This window comes from Moschus berezovskii, chromosome X (assembly GCF_049115385.1).
Source record: "Moschus berezovskii isolate FMDL1 chromosome X, NW_MosBer_1.0, whole genome shotgun sequence".
In the NCBI taxonomy this organism is placed as follows: Eukaryota; Metazoa; Chordata; class Mammalia; order Artiodactyla; family Moschidae; genus Moschus; species Moschus berezovskii.
Window position 1 is genome coordinate 56,039,212 of NC_142488.1, and position 15,758 is coordinate 56,054,969.

General features: G+C 45.8%; 1 pseudogene; it reads right to left on the reverse strand.

Moving 5' to 3' along the window:
• Positions 1 to 223: 223 nt before the first annotated feature.
• LOC129563898 (protein fem-1 homolog A-like) overlaps positions 224 to 15,758 on the reverse strand; it is a 36,978-nt pseudogene continuing 21,443 nt past the window's right edge.

Below are 15,758 nucleotides of genomic sequence, written 5' to 3' on the forward strand. Positions count from 1 at the left end.
TATGGGCGTGCGGACTCCTAGAGAAAGCCAGTTCTCTGAGCAAGTGGTCCGGACTGTTCTACTACTGACAACTCACTGATTCTTGCCCTTCTCCATGATGAGGGGAGGGGACCTTGGAGGCCCCGTGAGCTCTTCCCCGGTTTCCAGCCACCAAAGAGGTCCTCAGAGAGGGCGGGGACTGGTGTGGGCCCCACCCCTCCTGGGTTCTCCTCTCTGACCACTTTCAGTGCAGCTGGAGGAAAGCCTCCAGCTCTTAGGGAATGAAGCCCCTGTAGCGGACCTTGTTGTCCAGGGTGAAGGCCCCAAGGCACTGTGGGGTCACATAGTTGAAGGGCTGAATGGTGCTCTTGGCCAGCAGCTTCTCATGCAGCACCTTGCAGGCCGTATTCTTGAAGGTGCTGGTGGTGTCCATGTGGGTCCCTGCCTCTGTCAGGGCATTCACAATCTCCAGGCAGTAGTTCTGCTTCGCGATGTGGACTGGGGTGCTATTGTCAAAGTCCCAGCTGTCTGGATCGACCCGGCAGTCGAGAGCACCTTGACCACTTGGGGGAAGGGAATTTGCTCCCTAGAAGTGGCCCACGTTTGTGGTCCATATCCAGCACCACGTGCAGGAGTGAAGCCATTCTTGAGGAGAGGGGTGCACTTGAGCAGACCCTCACCCTCTGGGGTTTCATGTCCTCCTGATCAGGATGGCACTCCACTTTCTCCAGCAGGGAGAGCAGGTGGAGGAAGATGTCCAGGCCCTTGGTGAACTGGGCTGAGTCCCTGGGCTCCTTGGGCTTGCTCCACTTCCCAGACCCCTTTGCACAGCACGCACATGAGATCTGCAAAGCCAGCTGGCATGATCAGGCTGCCCCTTGGCCAAGGGTTTCTGGAGCACTTGGGAGAAGAGTTCATTAGAGGATAGGAAGGTACCCGCAGTCAGAGGCTCCAGGTTGTTCTGCTGCATGTTTAGGATGTATTTCCATGAGTGGATGCAGAGCTAAAAGCTGTTCCAGTTGGCCTACACAGCATCCTGGTAACACATAGAGTAGGAAATATCCGGGTGGGAGGGACCCAGGAGCACCCTCAGGTCAACAGTGCCTGCTTGCGCATCTCATCACACTGCATGATGAATGCCTCCAATTCCTTGGTGTTGGTCGCCTCCCTGGAATAGTCAGAGGCGAGGACCAGCTGGGACTCGGGTTTAGGCAGATACATGTTCCCTGGTGACACAGCTCCATGGCCCCTACCAAGGGTTTCAGGACCCTGAGCAGATCCCATTTCTTAGCCATGTAGGTGGCTCCCAGCAACTCCAAGGCTGCCGGATGGCTTCTGACCTGGTGCTCAGTGGTTACCCTGAGGAGGAACTTCAGCAGCATGTGCCCTGGGGCTGCACACATGCCTGGCTGGTGGAGGGACCTTCTCAGGCCAGCCTTGGCTGCCTCTCCTCTCCAGCTGGCTGCTCCTGGGTGAGGTCGTCCGTCATGCTCCTGTGGTCTGTCTCGTGGGCCGCCAGCAGCACGGTCATGCCTTAGCCATCCCGTTCTCTGAAGGCCTGGCACCTGAACAGCACATGATGGACTCCCAGGCTGCCAGCCTCGATGCAGTCACACAGGGCCTTGTTGCCCTTGACCTTGCTCAGGTTCAGGCGGCAACCCTGCTCTAACCGGTAGAGGGCGATCTGGCGATGGCCTGTGTAACAGCAGATCAGGAGGCACGTGTAAGCCTGCGCCTGTTGGACCCCCAGGTAGCCTGGTGCTCGCCCTCCACCTATTGCTCCACATCCAGGTGGCCACCAAAGCAGGCAGCACGCAGGGCCTTTGAGTGGGTGCATGTGGTGCGGCACACCAAGTCCTCGCAGCACAGCAGGCTCTGCACCAGGTCCAGGTGGTCAGCGGCTGAGGCGGCCCACAGCTGCTGAGCACCCTTGATAGTCTCATCATTGAAGTATACTGAGCCACGCGCCTCCAAGCTGGCGCCACCACCGGGTACTTGACCACATCTAGGTGGAAGTAATGGGAGGTGATGACAAGCGGATTCCCCACCCTCACCCCCCACCCCCATTCCAGTTTAGCACTTTGCTCTTTGCAAATACTATCTGGATGGATCTCACTCTCCAAATTCTAGATTTCCTTTTTGAGTAGCACGCATAATACAGGACCTAAAAGTCCATCAGAGTCACCATCAGCTTTAATGGTGGGAAAGATGGGAAGCCAGGATGTTACCTGCAAATCTTTTCTCTTTAATGGTCAATACAGCTCAATATGACACTTGGAAGGGAATCCATTTGAAAGGAAAATACAGTCTTACATTGTCCTAAGGACGCTTCAATTAATTTGGATGAATTAACATATATGGTGGTTCTTAGAAGAACCTCTTCTTGGTGGCTCAGGCTGTAAAGAATCTGCTTGCAACACAGGAGACCCGGGTTCAATCCCTGGGTCAGGAGATCCCCTGGAGAAGGGAATGGCAACCCACTCCGGTATTCTTGCCTGGAGAATCCCATGGACAGAGGAGACTGGCTGGCTACTGTCCATATTGTTGCAAAGAGTTGGACATGACTGAGCGACTAACAATTGCACTTTCATCCCCTGCAAAGGAATTACTAATGTTACAGGATGAATATCATCCTAAGAAGAAGGTTAAAAATCATTTGGGAAGATGGAGGAAAATGGAAGAGGAAATGGGAGAATTAAAGTCACTTTCTCTTTCACCAAACCCTCCTCCTCATTTCTCTGCTGTCTCCCCTCCTTTTGCTCCCTTTCCATAGCAGCTCTGCATCTTCACGCCTCCATCTGACTCCTAGTAAGGACGAAGCTATGATCTTCAAGATGGGCAGTTAAATAGTAGATTTCCCTGCAAAGAAGGACAAGGAGACAGTAATGAATTATCTTCCTGAGTGAGGTGTGTGTTTCTCGTGCCATAGCTCTGATTCCATTTCATGCTTAGCCTAGATTTTGACCTCCAAGAATATTTTTTTATCCACAAACTGTACAGCTAGGGAAGCAGAGATGATAAAGCAATACTATTAAGGAATAACTGGGAAAGGAAACCCAAGAGTAATCTAATTCTACATTTTTCCTGACTCAATGACAAGACAGCTAGCCTTCCCTAACCACTTTGCCAATAAAGCAGATGCCATCAAGTAGCTACCGAGAGTTGAAACAGTACAAATCTACATGCTGTTCAACTCCCCTTCATTCTTCGCTGAAGGCCTCTATTCCGGGGCCCAGGGAAGAGTGCAGAAGTTTGTGCAAGTACCTGGCAGTGTGTTTCCAGTTTACAGCCCTTCATATGGGGATGTGCAATGGTAGTTGCACAGAATTCTGCAAGCAGCAGGCTTTGGTTGTTTGATGGAGCAGGCATGTCAGGACTGGAATGTGACCCACCACATCAGCGGGGATGTGGCCAAAATAATGTGACTATGTATGGCAAAATCCACTACAATATTGTAAAGTAATTACCCTCCAATTAAAATAAATTAATTACTTTTAGAAAAAGAAAAAAAAAGACTCTGACTCTATGCCACCTCCCACATAATGGAAGAACTAAATGCTTGAGGGACCCACCAAGAGGGCCTGCAAATGGCCATAGCTGAAGTCCTTCTAAGAAAAGTAAGCTGGGAGAAATCACAGCAGTGTATCCAGAAGACTAGTGATTTCCTAGTTGATTTCCATTGGCAGTTTGTTGAGGCTTCCCAAAATTTACCATCACGGATCCAGGGGTACTTCAAAATCACCCACTGGTCTAATCTACTTTGTGTCAACCTAAGACAGAATATTACATAAAACCTAGCAGGAGCTGCTCAATTTGGGGACAATGCAGAGAAAGAGGAAGGAGAAAAGAAGCAGTTAAACATCACTGTGTTAGCCACTTGGTTGCAACTATTTTCTGAGGGATGAAGCCCTACTCTGGACAACATGTGAAGGGAGCCAAGGTAGACGGGAAAACTGTAGGTCATGATGACATGAGGCCAAGACACTGGAAGAGGGACTGTAGAAAGAGATTCCTGAGAATGCAGACCCTGCAGGAACAAGGGAATCAGGAAAGCCTAGGACGAAACCCTCGGCTAGGGAATAATGGGAAAAAGGCTCAAAGTTAACTGATTGAGGGAATCTTGGTCATAGAAACTGGTGAACCACAAGCTTCAATAAGTTGCCCTCAGGCTAATTATGCTTGCCTTTTCTGGTAAATATTGGTGCTGGAGAGGACTCTTGAGAGTCCCTTGGACTGCAAGGAGATCAAACTAGTGAATCCTAAAGGAAATCATCCCTGAATATTCATTGGAAGGACTGATGGTGAAGCTGAAGCTTCAAAGGCATGATGTGGACAGGATCAGGAGCAGGCTGGGCAAGATCAAGGGCAGCACGTGGGTGGGCTCAGAGGCAGAGGTGTGTGAATTAGGGGCAGGGTTGGGGTGGGGAGCCACCAGGGAAGCTCACTTGGCTGGGGTTGGTGACGATGTGTGGGCAGGCTTCAGGGTGGAACCACCTTCCTAATAGTTAGCACCTCACTTTCAATCTCTCCCCAGAGCCACAAGGCTCTTCTGTGATGTTTACAATCCACAGAGTAAGAGGTACTGCAAGCAACTCCAGGTGTTATGCCCTGAGCACTCAAGGGACCCCAAGGTGAGACTTGTCCTTCTCTCCCTCATGAACCTCCACTCCTCACCTTCTCCCTACCACCACCTTCTTCCTCTGGTTCTCCATGCTGGAATTGCCTCCTATTCCTTCTTCTTCTGCCTGAATGCCTTCATACCTTCTGGTTAACCTCTGTGGGTCCCTTCCTTTCCTCCTGACCTCCACTACATTCTCCCCTTCTTACTGCTCAATCATCTTCTTATCTCACTTTTCTCTCTGCCTGGCTGCTGTTTCTTTATTGGTAACCTCCTTGCCTGACCACACCCCCCCAACATTTCTCTCTCTTACTGCCTGTCTAGCCTACATTCCTCTGCTCCTCACTGTGTAATCATTCCCTGTTCCTCCTGTCTCCTTGCTTGCTCATCTACTTTCTTTTCCCAGCCCTTGCCTGACATTCCACCCCCAATCATCCCCGAAAGGCCACCCTCAATTCCTCTCTTTTGACTGTCTGACTTCCCTTCATTCTTATTCTCCCTACCTCACATCCCCAGTCACCTTCTCCCTGCTTCTCACCTCCAAAATCCCTTCTTCCTTGTGTGATCAGCCCCCATCCATCTCACCCTCCTGGCCTCATTCCTCACCTCTTCCATGTTTTATCAACCTCCATTCATCTAATTCTCCCTGTCAGACCTCCCCTCCATCCTTCCCCTCCTTCCTGTTTGCTCTCTTTCTCGTCTTCCATCCTTCCCACCGATCACGTCCTTTTCTATACCCCTGCCTAACTTCTTCCTCCATTCTCCATGCTTGATCATACTCCTATCCTTCCTTCTTCTTAACTTGTTGTTGTTCACCCTCTCAGTCTTGTCTGACTCTTTGAGACCCCAGGACTGCAGCACACCAGGCTTCCCTGTCCTTCTTCATCTCCTGGAGCTTGTTCAAACTCAAGTTCATTGAGGTGGCGACACCATCCAAACATCTCATCCTCTGTTGTCCCCTTCTCCTGCCTTCAATCTTTCCCAGCATCAGGGTCTTTTCTAATGAGTCAGTGCTTCGAATCAGGGAGCCAAAGTACTGGAGCTTCAGCTTTAGCATCAGTCCTTCCAATAAATATTGAGGGTTGATTTCCTTTAGGATTGACTGGCTTGATTTCCTTGAAGTGCAAGGCATTCTCAAGAATCTTCTTCAACACCACAGTTCGAAAGCATCAATTCTCTGGCATTCAGCCCTCCATAGGGTCCAACTCTCATATCCATACATGACTACTGGAAGAACCATTAGCTTTGACTATATGGACCTTCACTGGCAAAGTAATGTCACTGCTTTTTAATATGCTGTCTAGGTTGGTCATAGCTTTTCTAGCAAGGAGAAGGTCTTTTAATTTCATGGCTGCAGTCAGCATTTGTAGTGATTTCAGAGCCCAAGAAAATAAATTCTGTCAGTTTCCATTGTTCCCCCATCTACTTGCCATGAAGTGATGGGACCAGATGCCATGATCTTTGTTTTTTGAATGTTGAGTTTTAAGCCAGGTTTTTCAATCTCCCCATCACTTTCGTCAAGAGTCTCTCTAGTTCACTTTCTGTCATAACTGTGGTGTCATCTGCATATCTAAGGTTATTGATATTTCTCCCTGCAGTCTTGATTCACATTTGTGCTTCACCCAGCTGGGCATTTCGCATGATGTAATCTGCATAGAAGTTAAATAAGCAGACTGACAATATACAGCCTTGACGTAGATCTTTCCCAATTTGGAACCATTCCATTGTTCCATGTCTAGATATAACTGTTGCTTCTTGACTGGCATACAGATTTCTCAGGAGACAGGTAGGGTGATCTGGTATTCCCATCTCTTTAAGAATTTTCCACAGTTCGTTTTGATCCACATAGTCAAAAGTTTTAGCATAGTCAATAAAGCAGTAGTAGATGTTTTTCTGGAATCCTCTTGCATTTTCTATGATCCAGCAGATTTTGGCAATTTGATCTCAGGTTCCTCTGCCTTTTCTAATTCAGTTTGAACCACCAGAAGTTCTTGGTTGGCATACTGTTGAAGCTTATCTTGAAGAATTTTGAGCATTACTTTGCTAGTGTGTGAGAACATTCTTTGGCATTGCCTTTCTTTGGGATTGGAATGAAAGCTGACCTTTTCCAGTCCTGTGGCCACTGTGGACTTTTCCAAATTTATTGGCATATTGAGTGCAGCATTTTAACAGCATCATCTTTTAGGACTTGAAATAGCTGAGCTGCAATTCCATCACCTCCACTAGCTTTGTTCATAGTGATGCTTCCTGAGGGCCACTTGAGTTTGTACTCCACATAGTCTGAATCTAGGTGAGTGATCACACCATTGTATCTTTAATATATTTTTGTGTAGTTCTGTGTATTCTTGTGTATTAGGTCTGTACAGTTTCTGTCCTTTATTTTTTCCATCTTTGCATGAAATGTTCCTTTGGTATCTCTAATTTTCTTGAAGTGATCTCTAGTCTTTCCCATTCTGTTGGTTTCCTCTAATTCTTTGCGCTGATCACTTAGGAATGCTTTCTTATCTTTCCTTGCTATTATTTTGAACTCTGCATTCAAATGGGTATATCTTTCCTTTTCTCCTTTGCCTTTAGCTTCTTCTTTTCCCAGCTATTTGTAAGGCCTCCTCAGACAACTATATTGCCTTTTTGCACTTCTTTTCCTTGAGCATCATTTTGATCACTGCGTCCTGTACAAAGTTAAGAACCTCCACCCATAGTTCTTTAGGCACTCTATCAGATCTAATCCCTTGAATCTCTTTTGTCACTCCCACTGTATAATCGTAGGGATTTAATTTAGGTCATATCTGAATGGCCTAGTGGTTTTCCTTACTTTCTTTAGTTTAAGTCTGAATTTTGCAATAAGGAGTTCATGGTCTGAGCCACAGTCAGCTCCCACTCATGTTTCTACTGCCTGTAGAGAGCTTTTCCATCTTCACTTGCAAAGAATATAATCAATCTGATTTCTATATTGACCATCTGGTGATGTCCATTCCATGTGTAGAGTTGTCTCTGGCATTGTTGGAAGAGGGCGTTTGCCCTCAGTGCATTCTCTTGGCAAAACCTTACCTGTTACTCCAGGTATCTCTTGATATCCTACTTTTGCATTCCAGTCCCCTATGATGAAAAGGACATCTTTCTTTGGTGTTAGTTCTAGAAGGTCTTGTAGGTCATCGTAGAGCCATTCAAATTCAGCTTCTTCAGCATTAGTGGTTGGGGCATAGACTTGGATTACTGTGATATTGAATGGTTTACCTTGAAAACAAACAGAGATCATTCTGTCGTTTTTGAGATTGCACCCAAGTACTGCATTTCTGTCAGTTTTGTTGGCTATGAAGGCTACTGCATTTCTTCTAAGGGATTTTTATGCACAGCAGTAGATATAATGGTCATCTGAATTAATTTTGCCCATTCTGGTCCAATTAAATTCACTGATTTCTGAAATGTCAATGTTGCCATCTCTTGTTTGACCACTTCAAATTCACCTTGATTCATAGGACCAGGTTCCAATGAAATATTGTTCTTCACAGCATCAGACTTTACTTCCATCACCAGTCACATGAAAACTGGGTGTTGTTTTCGCTTTGGCTCCAACTCTTCAATCATTCAGGAGTTGTTTCTCCACTCTTCTCCAGTAGCATACTGGGCACCTACTGACCGAGGGAGTTTATCTATCAGTGTCATATCTTTTTGCCTTTTCATACTGTTCATGGGGTTCTCAAGGCAAGAATACTGAAGTGGTTTGCCATTCCCTTCTCCAGGGGACCACATTTTGTCAGAACTCTCCACCATGACCTGTCCGTCCCGGATGACCCTACACAGCATGGCTCATAGTTTCATTGAGTGAGACAAGGCTGTGATCCCTGTGATCAGTTTGGTTAGTTTTCTGTGATTCTGCTTTTCAGTCTGTCTGCCCGTCTGATGGATAAGAATAAGAGGCTTATGGAGGCTTCCTGATGGGAGGGACTGGCTGTGGGGGAATCTGGGTCTTGATCTGATGGGTTCAGTAAATATTTGATCCAATTTTCTGTTGATGGGTGGGGCTGTGTTCCCTCCATGAAGTTAAGCCTGAGGCCAATCTATGGTAGGGGTAATGGTGGTAAAAAAAGCAAGATGGCTGTCTGAGGAGGCCTTACAAATAGCTGTGAAAAGAACAGAAGCGAGAAGTAAAGGAGGAAAGATATAAGCATCTGAATGCAGAGTTCCAAAGAATAGCAAGGAGAGATAAGAAAGCCTTCCTCAGTGATCAATGCAAAGAAATAGAGGAAAACAACAGAATAGGAAAAACAAGAGATCTCTTCAAGAAAATTAGAGATACCAAGGGAACATTTCATGCAAAGATGGGCTCAATAAAGGACAGAAATGGTATGGACCTAACAGAAGCAGAAAATATTAAGAAGAGGTGGCAAGAATACACAGAAGAACTGTACAAAAAAGATCTTCACGACGAAGATAATCACGATGGCCTGATCACTCACCTGGAACCAGACATCTTGGAATGTGTAGTCAAGTGGGCCTAAGAGAGCATCACGACAAACAAAGCTAGTGGAGGTGATGGAATTCCAGTTGAGCTATTTCAAATCCTGAAAGACGATGCTGTGAAAGTGCTGCACTCAATATGCCAGCAAATTTGGAAAACTCAGCAATGGCCACAGGACTGGAAAAGGTCAGTCTTCAGTCCAATCCCAAAGAAAGGCAATGCCAAAGAATGCTCAAACTACCGCACAATTGCACTCATCTCACACGCTAGTAAAGTCATGCTCAAAGTGCTCCAAGCTAGGCTTCAGCAATATGTGAATCGTGAACTTCCAGATGTTCAAGCAGGTTTTAGAAAAGGCAGAGGAACGAGAGATCAAATTGCCAACATCCTCTGGATTATGGAGAAAGCAAGAGAGTTCCAGGAAAACATCTATTTCTGCTTCATTGACTATGCCAAGGCCTTTGACTGTGTGGATCACAATAAACTGTGGAAAATTCTGAAAGAGATTGGAATCCCAGAACACCTGACCTGCCTCTTGAGAAACCCGTATGCAGGTCAGGAAGCAACAGTTAGAACTAGTCATGGGACAACAGACTGGTTCCAAATAGGAAAAGGAGTACGTCAAGGTTGTATATTGTCACCCTGCTTATTTAACTTATATGCAGAGTACATCATGAGGAACGCTGGGCTGGAAGAAGCACAAGCTGGAATCAAGATTGCCGGGAGAAATATCAATCACCTCAGATATGCAGATGACACCACCCTTATGGCAGAAAGTGAAGAGGAACTCAAAGGCCTCTTGATGAAAATGAAAGAGGAGAGTGAAAAGGTTGGCTTGAAGCTCAACATTTAGAAAACGAAGATCATGGCATCTGATCCCATCACTTCTTGGGAAATAGATGGGGAAATAGTGGAAACAGTGTCAGACTTCATTTTTTTGGGCTCCACAATCTCTGCAGGTGCTGATTGCAGCCATGAAATTAAAAGACGCTTACTCCTTGGAAGGAAAGTTATGACCAGCCTAGATAGCATATTAAAAAGCAGAGACATTACTTTGCCAACCAAGGTCCGTCTAGTCAAGGCTATGGTTTTTCCCATAGTCATGTATGGATGTGAGAGTTGGACTGTGAAGAAAGTTGATCGCCGAAAAACTGATGCTTTTGAACTGTGGTGCTGGAGAAGACTCTTGAGAGTCCCTTGGACTGCAAGGAGACCAACCAGTCCATTCTAAAGGAGATCAGTCCTGGGTGTTCATTGGAAGGGCTGATGCTAAAGCTGAAACTCCAATACTTGGGCCACCTCATGTGACGAGTTGATTCACTGGAAAAGACTCTGATGCTGGGAGGGATTGGGGGCGGGAGGAGAAGGGGACGACAGAGAATGAGATGGACGGATGGCATCACCGACTCGATGGACATGAGTTTGAGTGAACTCTGGGTTTTCGTGATGAACAGGGAGGCCTGGTGTGCTGTGATTCATGGGGTCGCAAAGAGTCGGACATGACTGAGCGACTGAACTGAACTGATACCTAACATTGTGCAGGGTAAAAATATCTAAAGCTGTTAATTTCTCTTATTCATCATGTGTTAAATTCAATCAGTAAATCATTATGCAGAAATTAAGATTAAATTAGCTTTTCTAAATCTTCTAGTTCTTTTAGGAAATACCTAGAATTCATTTCTTAGACAGAGAGATACCAGACATGCTAGGTTCTTTGGCCAATGCTATGTGTTAATTGGCTTCAGTCCTGTCCGACTCTTTGTAACCCCATGAACTTTAGCCAGCCAGGCTCCTCTGTCCCTGAGATTCTCCAGGCAAGAAGACTGGAGTGGGTTGCCTTTCCTTCTATGGGGGATCTTCTTGACCCGGGGATGGAACCCGAGTCTCCAGCATCGGCAGGAGGATCCTTAACCACTAGCGTTACCTGGGAGGCCTATCTGAGACCTCAGCAAAAGCACAATTTTTCCTATTTCTCCCACCAGTTTCTTTGAGGCAATCTAGACGTTTTCTATCAAGTACCTACAAATTTCTCCAGCCTCTACCCGCTGCCCAATTCCAAAGCCACTTCATGTCTTTTTCAGTTCAGTTCAGTCGCTCAGTCGTGTCCGACTCTCCGCGACCCCATGAATCACAGCACACCAGGCCTCCCTGTCCATCACCAACTCCCGGAGTACACTCAAACTCATGTCCACAGAGTCGGTGATGCCATCCAGCCATCTCATTCTCCGTCGTTCCCTTCTCCTCCCGCCCCCAACCTTTCCCAGCATCAGAGTCTTTTCCAGTGAGTCAACTCGTCGCATGAGGTGGCCAAAGTATTGCAGTTTCAGCTTTAGCATCAGTCCCTCCAATGAACATCCAGGATTGATCTCCTTTAGAATGGACTGGTTGGATCTCCTTGCAGTATAAGGGACTCTCAAGAGTCTTCTCCAACACCACAGTTCAAAAGCATCGATTCTTCGGCGATCAGCCTTCTTCACAGTCCAACTTCTTATTACAATAGCACTCCACTCCCAAGTACAGAAAGCGGTAGTTTCCTGGGAATGTTGCAACAAAGTATCACAAACCGTGTGGCTCAGAACAACAAGAATTTCTTGCCTTGCAGTTCTGAGGGCCAGAAGTCTGAAATCAAGGTGTCAGCCAGGTCATGCTCTTGTTGAAGGTGCTAGGGAGGGATGTGTTCCATGCCCTTCTCCTGGTTTCTGGTGGCCTCAGGCATCTCCTGTCCTATAGGTGCATCACTCCAATCACACGGTCATCTATTCCTTGTGTTCCTCCGCACGGTCTCTCTTGTGTGTTTGTGTGTCTCTGTGTCTACACTTCCCTTTTTTTGTAAGAATGCCAGGTATATTGGATTAGGGCCCACCTAACGACCTCGTTCTAGATTGATTACTTTCGGAAAGACCTGAAAGGTTACTGCTCTGAGCCGAGTGCTACGCCAGGATTCGTGGTCTCTGGAGGAGAGGAATTCGATCCAGGGCAAGAGACGAGGCTTGCCCACTGGAACCTTTTGGGTAACAGAATTTTATTAAAGTATAAGAGAGAGAGAGAGAAAGCTGCTGACATGGAAGTCAGAAAGGGGCAGAAAGAATGTCCTCTTGCTAGTTTCTGGCAAGGCGTTTTATGTCTGTTGCTGCTGCTGCTGCTAAGTCGCTGCAGTCGTGTCTGACTCTGTGCGACCCCATAGATAACAGCCCACCTGGCTCCCCCGTCCCTGGGAGTCTCCAGGCAAGAACACTGGTGTGGGTTGCCATTTCCTTCTCCAATGCATGAAAGTGAAAAGTGAAAGTGAATTCGCTTAGTCGTGTCCGACTCTGCAGCCCACCAGGCTCCTCCGTCCACGGGATTTTCCAGGCAAGAGACTGGAGTGGGGTGCCATTGCCTGCTCCTTTATGTCTGTTAGCAAGCTTATTAATCAGATAAGAGAGACACCTCAAGGCTGAGGGAGTCTCACCAGGGCCCTCTCCCACAATATACATTTCTGAGATAGAATGGCCCAAGGTGTGTCATCCCCCGGGCATACAACAATTGACATGAATACTGGTTTGTTGAGCCATTATCAGCCCAAGGGTTGAGTAAAGAAAAAAAAGTTAGTCTTAGGCAGAAACATTTTGAAGAAAGTCAGGTTCCAAAGCAAATACATGGTTTCATTAACTTAGCTTAAGAAAAACATATTGGTTAGCTCAAGGCAGAGCTAGGTGTCCTCACCACATATAGAGAAGGAAAAAACAAACAAACCGTCTGCCACTTACGGTTTATTTTCTCCTGCCGCTCTGGGACTTCTGGCCTTCCTACCTGTTACCGTCTCAGACCCTATTTTTAATTCAGGTCCCATTCAGAAATAGTGGGGGTTAGGACGTCAACATGTTTTCTTGGATGGACACAATTTTACTCCTAACAGGGTCCTCATAGATTCACAGGGTAGCTGTGCATACCCAGTGAGAGGAGGTGGCTGCAGTGTTCAGCATCATGTCCTGGTACAGGCACCTCTGAGCAGAGTTCAGGTGCTGCCACTCCTCTCTGCTGAAGTCCTCAAAGGACACTGACACCTGTAACAAACACCAAGGACACTGACACCTGTAAACACAGCCCCATTTGGGGTGACCAGGTCAGCGCAGGGGGATAAGGGAAAGACAGGAAATTGTTTTTAGTGATTTTTACCATAATATCCCATAGGCTATGCCTTTTAAAGGCCTACTTACACGTAATGTATAGAACAGAAATATCTAGTCATAAATTTCTGCCATCCACTGTACATAAGTCTTTCATTTTTAAAAATAATAGTTTTTATTTGTTATCTATTTTATATATAGTAGTGTGCATACCTGATTCAGTTTGCTGTAGAGCAGAAATTAACACAGCAGTGTAAACCAACTATACTCCAATAATAAATAAATAGTGTGATTGAAAGGGGAAAAAATAATCATTTAATCATTTTGTCCAGGATTTGAAGTTTTTTTCTACTTTGTTGCTCATGTGAATGGGAAATTTGTGTTTTATTCCTTTTTGAAGGAGGCTGCTGCTGCTGCGGCTGCTGCTGCTCCTGCTGCTGCTGCTGCGTCATTTCAGTTGTGTCCGACTCTGTGTGACCCCATAGACGGAAGCCCACCAGGCTCCCCCTTCCCTGGGATTCTCCAGGCAAGAACACTGGAGTGGGTTGCCATTTCCTTCTCCAATGTGTGAAAGTGAAAAGTGAAAGTAAAGTCGCTCAGTCGTGTCTGACCCTTAGCGACCCCACGGACTGCAGCCTACCAGGCTCCTCCATCCATGGGATTTTCTAGGCAAGATTACTGGAGTGGCTTGCCATTGCCTTCTGTATACTTTATTAAAATTTATTTATATATCTTTGGTTGTTCTGGGTCTTTGTTCCTGTGCATGGGCTTTCTCTAGTTGTGGCAAGCAGGGGTTACCATCTAGGTGTGGTGCGAGGGCGTCTCATTGCAGTGGCTTCTCTCGTTGCAGGACAAGGGCTCTGGAGCACACAGGCCTCCGTGGTTGGGGTGCACAGGCTCAGCAGTTTGGCTCCCGGGCTCTAGAGTGCAGACTCAGTAGTTTTAACGCACAGGGTCACTTGAACGAGTGGCCCCTGCCTTGACAAGCGGACTCTTAACCATTGGACCAGCAAGAAAACCCAGCATCTACACTTTTTTTCTCAATTTACATAGCTCCCTCTACTGCTGCTTTCATTTAGTCTTCAAAAATACAGGCATTTTCTCTTGACGCCTTCTTTCTGGGTCAATTTTGACTTAACTCCATAGTTGTCGGAAAACGTACTCTGACTGACTTCAACATATGGTCTGTCTAGAAGAATGTTTCATGTGTCCCCAGAAATTAATGTATATTCAGCCAAGGATGGGTGCAGTGTTCTCTAATATATAAGTCAACTTGACTGAGTGTTGTTGAAATTTTATATCACTTGGCTCATTTGTCTTTTACTTGTTCAACCAGTTCTTTGTCAACTTTTTGGTGAAAACTGAAACAGAGATGTTAGAAATTTATATTGCTATGCAAAGGAACTAGAACACACAAAGCAGGGGTTAGCATGGAGGATTTCTAATATGTAATGTTAAGACCTCCCTTAACGCTACAATAATTCAGACAGTGCGGTATGGATGTAAGTACAGACTCACATATTAATGAAACAGAATAGAGGGTCTAAAAGACAGATTGGCATACATATGGACAACTGTTTTATGAAAAAAAGTGACAAAATGCTTCAACGAGGAAAGGGAAAGCCTTGTTTAAAAACTGTGCTGGAACAAATAGATAAACATTTTGGAGGAGAAAGCAAACCGTGATCCACACCGCACACCATATACAAAAATTAAGTGTACTCACCGCACACACAAACCCACACACGCACACACAAAGTAACTCTGTGAGGTGAAGAATGTGCTGACGAACTTGATTGTGGTATGAAAACAGGCATACAGATCAATGGGACAGATGAGAAAATCCAGAAATAAACCCACACATTGATGGACAATTGATTTTTACCAAAGGAGCCAAGAATATGAAAAGGGTAAGGACAGTCTCCTCAATTAATGGTTTGGGAAACCTGGACAGCCACATGCAATAGAATGAAACTGAAACACTCTCTTACACCACACATCAAAGGTAACTGAAAATGGATTAAAGACTTGACCATAAGACCCCAAACCATACAACTTCTGATGAAATCAAAGGTGGTACTCTCCTTGACGTAACTCGTGGAGATAAATTCTTGGATTTGACACCGATATCAAAGGCAACGAAAGCAAAAATAAATGAGTGGGAATATATCAAGCTAAAAAGTTTATGCACAGCAATTGAGACCTTCCACAAAATGACAAGGCAGCTTACTGAATGGGGAAAATATTTGCAAATTGTATGTCTGATAAGCGGTTAAAATCAAAAATACGTGGGGCTTCCCTGATGGTTCAGATGATAAAGAATCTGCCGGCAATGCAGGACATCCTGCTTAGATCCCTGGGTCGGGAAGATCCCCAGGTCGGGAAGATCCGCTGGAGAAGGAAATGGATTTAAGGAAGTAGATTCAAATCCATAGATTTAAAATCTGTGGATTGGGTTGACAACACTTCAACACAACGAGAGAGATAACCAGGCATTATGTGTCATCTGGAGGGATGCATTAACAAGCATTCAATACCACTTCTGAAGTACATTTGCCTGAAATTCGAATCTGTTTTGATCAAGCCTCTAAAA